Here is a 10,264-nt window from a genome sequence, read left to right as displayed (position 1 = left end):
GACCCTTCTGTGAGGGAATGTCCAATTGTCTACGGATGGGCTTTTGGTCTCCACTCCAATCCTCTTTGTTCAATGTAATTGTTTGTTTGGGCTCTTCTGATGCCTGATACCTGATCCTATTGACACCTTGTGATCACACAGGCTGGTGTGCTTCTTCCATGTGGGCTTTGTTGCTTTCCTGCTAGATGGTCACTTGTTTAACCTCAAGCCTTTAAGACCCCAGACACTATATCTTTTGATAGCTGGGCACCATCAGCCTTCTTCACCACATTTGCTTCTGCACCCATTTTGTCTTCAGCAATCATGTCAGGAAAGTGAGCATCACAGAATGCCAGGTTATTAGAACGAAGTGTTCTTGCATAATGCCACAGATTCCGAATAGCTGAAGATTGGGACAAAGACTGCAAATGAGAGCGGGGAAGGGAGAATAAGTGCCTGACAGAGAGTCTGCCTTCAGAATATGGTTGCTGAAGCGTTTGACCCGACATGTTCCCAGCCTAGACTAGCTCACACTGCACAGGAACTCCGAGTGTCTGCCTCTAAGAGCTCATGGTCTGGTCCTTGTCTATGAGATATTGTTGTAAAGACTTTCTTGCTATGCCTTTTATTACCTAGATTTAGGCCCATCTCAGACACGCCGAGTCAGAAAAGAAGCCATCGTCTAGAAAACAAGACATTTTCAAGAAATAACAGAAGACACAGAAGCTCATAAAGAACCGGGCCAGATCCAATTGGCTGCTTCCCAAGACATTATAACAAAGAATGCCTCACACCCCGGGTGGAACGTAAGCAAGGGAAGATATGAGGCTGGGGTGAGAAGAATGGAGGCAGAGATGTGAGAAGAGCAATCTTCACCATTCCCAGCTCAGGTGACGAGAACGGCCGAGGAGGGCCTTCAGCAAACAGGAACACTGCTGAATAGTCATGTGGGCTCTGTGAGCTTTGGGCACTTTTCCGGCAGAAGTTTTTCAAGGGGGTGGGGAAAGAGTCTTGACATCTTATTGGGAAGTAGATGCAAAAGGGTAAAGGCTTCAATATAGGCCACTGGCAGTGAATTAAAATTGTTAGCATTATTTCGTCTGGGAGCAAGGTATTTCGGCAAAAGGTCAGTAGATGGCAAACTTCTACAACCCTTAGACTTTTAATGGGTGGTTCCCATTTTAGGAAGATGGTGGGAGTTTTGTCTTTTCGAGGGTGTGGGTAATGATTGCTTTGCTTCTGTAGTATGTAATGAACACACAGAATGAGGAAGAATTGCTTTCCAGAGAATAAGGAGCTATTTTCCAATTAAGCTAAATCAAGATATCTCAAAATCACTTGTTTACTCGGTTTCTCCCACTAAGGGGTGAGGTAATGATCTCAGCCTCTTTGGAAGGGAGGGTGGAGTAGAAGGTCTTTAAGTCCCCTTCTGTTTTAGTAACCTGTGATTTGTGGAATTCACCTTGATTCTATGTTTCACCTTTTCCAGTAAGCCTCTCAATGAGATATGAACTGAAAATAGATGCAGAAGAGTTTCCAACTTCACAGGCTGGGATGAGACTTAATTACATTTTGTGGAGATAATATTTGAAAAGAAATTCTTTTTGAAGATTAATATGAATATTTGTAGCATTCAGTTTGGGTACAAAGTTGCAAAATTATTAAATCACTTTCTTTTCTTAACTTAAAATCCGGAGTCAATATTAACATAGTGTTTCATTCTTAGAATGCCCATATTTAGAGTTTATGTTAAGAAATAGTGGTCCCCAAAAAAGATCTTTTTTCATTCATTCTCTTAGCCATTTTATGGTAAAAGGCACTACATTGTTTCCAGAACTAACAAGCATTTTAAAACTTCTCCTCTCATTCATTCATTGCCATGCTGTCCTTTTACAGCAGTACCCATGTCTGTGATAGAAACGTCTGTGATGTGTTACAGAGTAACTGCTCTCGCAGCATCCATTTGGGAGTGGACAGATGCTGCTTTCAGTGAGGGTGCCTGGATCACTCCCACGGGAAACTGCCCCTCCTCAACCTACGTGATTAGGCAAGTCTCCAACCTCATTATCATTCCTTTTTATCATTCCTCTGTTCACCCACCTATGTATTTTAGATACATTTTGGAATTACTGTTTTCAAGCTTGCATGTTCCTTAGTCCCATTGAGAACTGACATCTTTAAAATAGTCTGTCTTTCAACCTACAAACCTGGGTTTTCTTTTAATCTAGTCTAATATTCTTTCATATTGTTAAAAACGTGATTTGTAGTTTTCATCGCACAGGTATCAAACATTTTTCATGGTTAAGTTCCAAGAATTGTATGTTCTTTGTTATCATTATAGGCCAAATGTCCCCCACTTTTCTGCACTCAGTGTGGTATACCAGGGAGTACCACAAAAAGCCCTAGACCTGTGCTGGGCGGAGCTTTCGTAGTATGCATTTTTCCCACTAGGTGAGCATCAAGTTTTCAACTCATTCTGAGTTAGTGCACCCAGCGGCATCCACTGGGAAGGTTCTCTCTGTTCATAGATAATTTTTTTGGTAAAAGCAATTTTGCTCGAACCTCGTTTTTTGTGATGGCCAATGGGGAACTGGTTTTGCCACCACGACAATGCACCCAAGATGTACTTTATCACAGTTTATAGGGCTAGATGTCAACTAGATGTACATGGAAGAAGCACACCAACATCGGCGACAGAAGGATTATAAATCATATAGTCTGAAGCCGAAGGAGGGGATAGTATCAGAGCCTAAACTGTGAGAATCTGTTTTGCAGAAGGCTATGGATGACAGTGGGAGTCTATGACATTTGTGGGAACTACACAGGAAATAAGCCTCCAGTAATCTCCCCCTATCCATCAGAGGGATGGGAGGAAAGTGGTTACTAAACAGAGTGTATTGGAGAGGTCCATAAAAGATTAAAAGGATCTTGCCAGTTGATCCCCCCTCTGGTGCATGTTACGCCTAATCTGTACATTTTTGTTTGTTTATATTGGGGTTTATCTCAGATGTGTTATGTCACTGGGGGTCACCCTCTTGAATTAATCTTTTTTTTTTTTTTTCTGTCTTTCAGTATATGAAGCCCAAATGGACGAACCTATAGGGACAACAAGTGGAATAAGGGTTTCTGGGGGTGTGGTGATGGTAGGGGAGGGCAGAAAGGGAACAGATGTCAAGGAATTCAGGAAGGAAAAGAATGCTTTGAAGCTGATTGTGTAAGCAATTGTACAATACTGCTTGATGTGGTTGAATGATGGAATGATATGATATCTGTATTAACTCCCTCTAAAATGGTTTTGAAAAAAAGAAAAGCAGATTTTCCTTCAAAAAAGGTTAAATCAACTTTAGTAATGTTCCATGGTAATGAATACACTATGATCTTCAACGTTATTGATGTAGAACCCCGGACCAGGTCACTAATCCGTTCTAGAATGAGAGTCGAGGTGTGATGCAGTCGAATTCTGAATCAGTTTTTCCCATAAGAAATAACTGAAAATGGATTAATCTGTTCTTGACCACCAAGTTTTTACCCGAACCTTGCCTTCTTATACAAAACATTACACAGAAATCTTAAGGTAAATAAGTTCAGAGTTAAATAATATAATTTAAATAAGAACACAACATTTAAAATGTTTTTAACAACTACAGAATGGCCCATACCTTGAGACTGATGAGGATCTGCATCTGTGGACTCGGACGTGGAGAGGAGGGATGGAGAGAGAGTCATTGTTTGGAAGGCGAATCCCCTTCCACAAAATCAACTGGAAGCTGCTTCTCAGGAGGTTTTTCCCTTCTTTGCCTTTTTCACTAGAACCTGGCTGGTTTTCTTTATTTTTAAAAATCTGCCTAATATGGTCTGTTGTTGGTGTTTCCTTAATGGTTTTCTAAAAGGGTTTACTAAATTATCAATAGTATCGATAACACGGTTGACCAGTTCCTTATCATGTTGATCCTTTTCAAAATACTTTCTTAGGATCCATGTTTTTTAATCTAAAAACAGTACAAAAAGCCACAGAAACTAAGAAAAGGATAGCAAAATGCTTGGAAAACAGCCGCAAAAGGTTTAAACGGCGCGCACTAACAACGCAACGAACGCCGAGTGACCGAAAGGGGAACTGCTTTCGTTGACAAAGATCACCTGCGTCAGAACTGCTGCTTTCGTTGACAGACCACCTGTGTCGGGTTGTTGATTCTGGCTCTTTTTTTTTTTTTAATCATTTATTGGGGGCTCTTACAGCTTTTTGGTTGTTTTTTGGGTGTTTTTGCTCTTACAGCTCTTATCTCAATCCATACATCCATCCATTGTGTCAAGCACATTTATTTGTACGTTTGTTGCCATCATTGTTTTCAAAATATTTTCTTTCTATTTGAGCCCTTGGTATCCGCTGTAAGTTTTTTTTTTTTTATTCCAATGCTTTACTCGAGCTCTGAGGCAAAATTTTCTCGACATTTAGAATTGAAATCCAATTATGTCAAAGTCTGATGTGGTCGAGTTACGGAGTTCTACTGTACAAAATCAGGCTTCTGAGAGAGAAAGAATTTTTTTTTTCTTTTCACTTCAAAAACTTCCCTTTGGATATTTAAAGTCAGAGCCTGGGAATCTCCTGTTTCTTTTCTGAACCAGGAAGCGAGAGGTTATAAAACAGTACCTTGAGGACAGACTTCCTATTAGAGAGAAAAGAACATTTCTCCTTGGCTCGGTGGCACATATTTTGTGGGGAGTTGAGAGAAGAAGGCGAGAGCGTAGACACTGATCTCTTCTTTGGTGTCCAAGCCCCTGAGGGGGAAACAGAGAGACTGAGGCAGACTCTTAGTCCTTCCAGGTTAGAGGTCAACGCCAGGGCCTTTTGGACTAGTTGCTGCCCCTGCAGTGAGCACAGTTAAATATGTTGACCATCACTTCTTGTTAAAGTTTGTCAACCTAAAAGCAGAACAGCTGGCTCTGTCTATCTGGTGAACAGAAATTTACACTGGTGTGGTAGGACGTATCCTTCTTGAAGAAAAATAATAAAAATCATGAATATAAAATTAGGTACCAAAATCAGTATTTGAGGAAAAAAACATACTTGTAAAAATTTAAAAACTGGATGGTGTGGTGGAAAGGGGGAACTGATTACAAGGATCTACGTATAACCTCCTCCCTGGGAGATGGACAACAGAAAAGTGGGTGAAGGGAGACGTCGGACAGTGTAAGCTATGACAAAATAATAATTTATAAATTATCAAGGGCTCATGAGGGAGGGAGGAGTGAGGAAGGAGGGGGGAAATGAGGACTTGATACCAAGGGCTCAAGTAGAAAGAAAATGTTTTGAGAATGATGAGGGCAACAAATGTACAAATGTGTTTGACGCAATGGATGGATGTATGGATTATGATAAAAGTTGTATGAGCCCCCAATAAAATGATTCAAAAAATTTAAAAATCTGACCAATACTATAAAAGCAAGAAACCAGAAAGCTGACATGATCTTTGATGAACTGCTACCTTGGTGACCTGAGCCCACCATTCATCCTCAAGCAAAGCCCGTGCATAGACGTTGATGGTTTGCAATCAAGGAAGCTGTGCATTAGAGCTGTATCCTTTCACCAGATCGACGCAATCTAGTTGCTGTCTTAGAAGAAGTACAGCCAGAAGGTTCTTTAGAAGCAAGGACGGTAAGACAGAGTCTCACGTATTTCACACATGTCATCCAGAGAGACCAGTCCCTGGGAAAGGGCCTGGTGCTTGATAACGTAGGACACTGAAAAAGAGGAAGACCCTTAAGGAGATGGATTGATACAATGGCTGCAAACTGGGCTCAGACAGCAGTGGGGAGGATGGTACGGACTGAGCAGGGTCCGTTCTGAATCAGGACCAACTCTGGGGCACCTAACACCGAACAGCACTCATCTTTGAACACAGATGTGTGCATTAACATTTTAGTTTTGTTGGATAAATTCTGAGAAATAGTTGCCAAACTGTTGATTTTCAAGCATCGCTCTTCTCCAACTACCTACTTAATTCCATGATTGTTTCTACATTGTCCAGTGGGCTCCCTTGTGCATATCTATAAAGCCAATGTATGCAAGTCATGATAAATCTGTCTTCCCCCCACGTTCATAGGTAGACCTATCTAGATTTTGTCTCATGTCTTATGGAATGGATCCAACTTCCAGTACCACAAATAATTGGACAACTTCCCATTTTGTTCTTAATTTCAAATGGGAATTGTAATACTGATTACTGAAGTTGTTGAGCAATTATTATGGTTGGCAATGTTCTGAGCCCTTTACCTGATTATTTTGCTGCACTGTCACCCCCACACTGGGAGATAAAATCTATCCCTGTTCCCCATTTTACAGATGAAGAAATTGTGGCCAGAGAAGTTCTGAGTACTTAACTGAGCAGGGCCTGGATGTGAACTCAGACTCTGGTCTTTACCTCCAGTCAGGTGTGCTGGCAAATGGTTAACTTCTACCTCTCTGAAAAAGTTCTGGTTTTTAGTGTTGGCTGATTTTGTGTTTGTGTGTGTGTGTGTGTGTATGTGGTGTACTCCACATGACTCACATGGCAGCACTGAGCTTAGATTTAGAAAGAGATGCTCACAAAGCTGCTGGGGAGCTGTGTTCACAGCTCCAACGTACCACTGTCTTGGGGACCACGCTACAAGGGAGGCAGGTGGCTGCTGTGTAAGGTTTCGTTTGCAAGAAAATCAAAATCAACTGGAGCTGGCTGGAGGTGAAAGTGGAATTTGCTTTCAGGATAAAAAAAAAAATCTCAGAATGAAGGCAGGAGCTAGGAATGAGGAACAGACCTGCCACCAGGTCTTGATGGGCCTCTCATCTCAGACACTCTGTTCACTGCAGGCTAGCATCTTTGCATCTCTGGTCTGCACTCCTGATGCTCCTGAGCTTAACTCCCAGAAGTTCGTCCTGGAGCAGAGACTGAAGTCTTTTCTGATTGGCCCAGTCAGATCAAGCATCGGGCCTGGGTCAGTCAGTAGTGGCCATGCGACTTTTGTGGCTCAGCTTTCCTCTGTTCATAATCCCTTTGGAGTTATTTGTTTAGAATAGCACTCCCCCCACCCCATCTATCTCTAGAATTCTGCTTCACTTAAAATCCATTTTCCCACTCTGGCCCACCCTCGGATGTCATCCCTCTTCCTCTTCCCTTTGTTTACTCTGCCATTTAGCTAAGAGCTCAAGGTCACCCAGGAGCCTTTGCACTTGCTTTTCTGATGTCTGGACAACCTTTCTATAGGTCTTCTCATGATTTACACTCTCCCTCCGTTCGGCTCAGTGTCTCCGGCTCTTGGATCAGAATACCATTTCTGAAAGAGGATTCTCTCTGAAACAGTCCCCACCCTCCATGCCTGCCCTTTGACCTGCTTTACCGTTCTACATATTGCTTAGCACTCCCAGAACCGGTATCATACACGCCTCACTGCTCATAATCTTCTGGCCAGAAAGTAACCCATGTGCTGGGACTGTTTGCTTTACATCTGTGTTCTCAGCTTCTGGAACGGCGCATGGTATGTATTAGATTCTCAAAACAGATTTTTAGATTGTATGATGAAATGAATTATCATTCACTAATTATAGCATGATCTATTAACTATAGTAAATGATGCATTCAACAAACATGATCATTCTACAGACTTCACATGAACTCTGATGCTTTCTTGCGCCAGCCTGTGGATGCCGACTCATGGTGGCGCTAGTTATCACAGACTCTGAAAACTTAACCTCCACCATTGACCTAGCTGTCCATTATGTTTGAATGTATTCCATACTCGAGTAAGAGAGTCTTTCTTTAAGATGAGACGTCATTTAGACTTTTAACAACCCGCCTTTCCCTCAGGTGGCGCTTGGCGCGCTTTCTCGGAAGCTCTTCCCACACTATTCTAAATTAGTGAGGGTGGATGGCAATCTGTGGACACTGGCTGTTGTTTGTTCAAGATAGGGGATCCAGGTAGCTGCTGTGAATTATGATTTGATGACCAGTGTGTTGAGCTGCAGCTGTGGGCGGGGTGCTGAACGGCTCTATGCAGGCAGATGTGGTCCATGTGCTTAAAGGCTGTTTCACACAGGCACCTTCAAGAGCCCTCTTGAGTTAATCCTCAGTGCACGAACTCAGAATTATCATCAAAAGTACAAATGGCCATCGGACTGGAAAAATCGAAAAGCACGTTTCCAAAAGTATGCAAGAAAAAAGAGACACTTCTCTTCCTCATGAAAAATTCACAGCAAGAAGGAAAATACTGTCTTTCACAAGCAAAAGTATGTGATTGACCACAGAGAAGTCGTGTTTCTTTTCAGAACTTGGGAAATTTTCAGCGGAGGAAAATTGACAGCGTTGCCCGCAGGGTGAATTTTATGGTTTTCTCCAGCAACAGCTGTGTTTACTGATGGCCTGGTGCTGCCCCTGAGCAAATTCAAGGTTAACTGAAGTGCTGGCGCTCTCAGATAATCACCAACAAAATGAATATTGTTCTCACTGTTTTGTGGTGCTAAACGTCAAGGCTTTTTACCTTTAAAGAATTAACCTCAGAAGTTGTTGCTTTCAAAGACAAAAGCTGATTTATTCTGGTAAGATACCAACTGCCTACATACATAACAGCTATGGTTTTCAACCTTAGCAGCACATGTTTTACCTGGGAGTTTGAAACAACCAAAGAGAGAGACACACACCACCACCACCACCACCACCACCAAAGACACACACACACACACAAAACACCACCACCACCACCGCCACCCACCTAAATCAAACTAAATACAAAACCGGGACACAGATTTTTAGTAGAGTTGGTTTTAAACCATTGACATATCACCAGCACTGAGAACCATTACACTCTAGCCTCGCCATGGTGTGTATCTGCGATCTCTTCCGGATGGGCCTGTCTCGTGGGGTTCACACCAGGGCTGTTGCCAGGCCCCTTCATGAAATAAGTTAAGTTTGCACTTGACTCTCATCCACAGTCTTGTATCGCTCCTCCTCCATCTGGACACTTCCTCCCGGTGAGGGAGGTGTTCCTCAGAGCTCACAGCCTGCTGGGTACCCACACACACTAAAGCGACCACGCTCCAGGGCAACGCTCTTCCTTGCAAAATTAGCCCCACAGAGTTCTCCCCCCTCTCTACGGAAGGAGGAACCCTCTCCAAAACACGTGCAGCAGAAAGGCGCCATGCCATGCAAGGGGGCTAGCGAGTTGGAGGTAGAATTGTAAAGAGACTAGACTATCTCAAAAGGCACTTCTTCTGGATGCATCCGGCAAGTGACTTGATGCCTTTGTGTTTCAGGTTTCTCATCTGTGAATGAAAATGAAAAAGTCCTCACGATGGTTACATGCATGTGACGCTGGAGGAGGACCTGGCACCCGATCAGTAAGCAGTCAGTGTGCATCAGCGGCCATTATCGGGATTACTTCGGTCCCATCCCTGGATCTGGATCTGCTGAGGGAGGGGTCCAAGAGGAGCGAACACAGTCGTGCGCTGCATAGCATCCCTTTGGGCAATGTCTAACTGCATAGATGTCCATTCATGGTTCTGGCTTCTGTTATATTACATATCCAAAGTAGAGGATAACAAACAGCATCAAAACATGATTATCCACAGTCTTCTGTTATTATGCCAAAAGGTTTCTTTAACCTTTTTATGCACCGAAAAGTACACCATATATGAAGATAAATGTTTGACTAACCGGTGTTACTTACAAACCATACCGAACTGTTCTGATTTGCATACAAATTGACTTAAAGATGAATTTAGAAATGGGACTCATTCAGAATCTGGGGTTTTCCAGTATATAATATGGTGTTTGCACAACATCCAAATCATATAACATCCTATTTCACAGACTGTATTGTGGATGGGAAGTGACGCGTGACTGTGAACTCAGAGAAGACAGTCTGACTGATTTTTTCTCTTGACGCTAACACACTCTGATAGTTTGTGAAATATTTTGAATTCTGACATCCTCATCTGCATGTGTGTCTAGCTCCTGTATCCAAAGGCAATGCTTGATTTATGTCATCCATTTAAATGTATAAATTCCAAGAGCTTACTTTTTTTCCCATTCCCTCTTTTCACTGTATAATCAAGCCCGTCTCTCCAAGATTCTTAGGAAACGATGGAAATGATGGTGAGCAAGCACACAGCCGGAGAGGAACAAGGGCCTCTCTAATTGACTAGTTAATTCAACACATAAACTCATTCAACAAACAGGTGATCATCAATGCGGGGCCAGGTATCCTGTTGGGAGGGAGAGCTGCTGCAGGAGAACTGAGGTCTGTGTCCTCAGGTAGC

The sequence above is a fragment of the Echinops telfairi genome, unplaced genomic scaffold, assembly GCF_000313985.2.
Source record: "Echinops telfairi isolate 266 unplaced genomic scaffold, ASM31398v2 ScPeMD7_18;HRSCAF=68, whole genome shotgun sequence".
NCBI classification, from domain to species: Eukaryota; Metazoa; Chordata; class Mammalia; order Afrosoricida; family Tenrecidae; genus Echinops; species Echinops telfairi.
The sequence above is the reverse complement of the archived record's forward strand: the minus strand, read 5'-3'. Positions refer to the sequence as shown.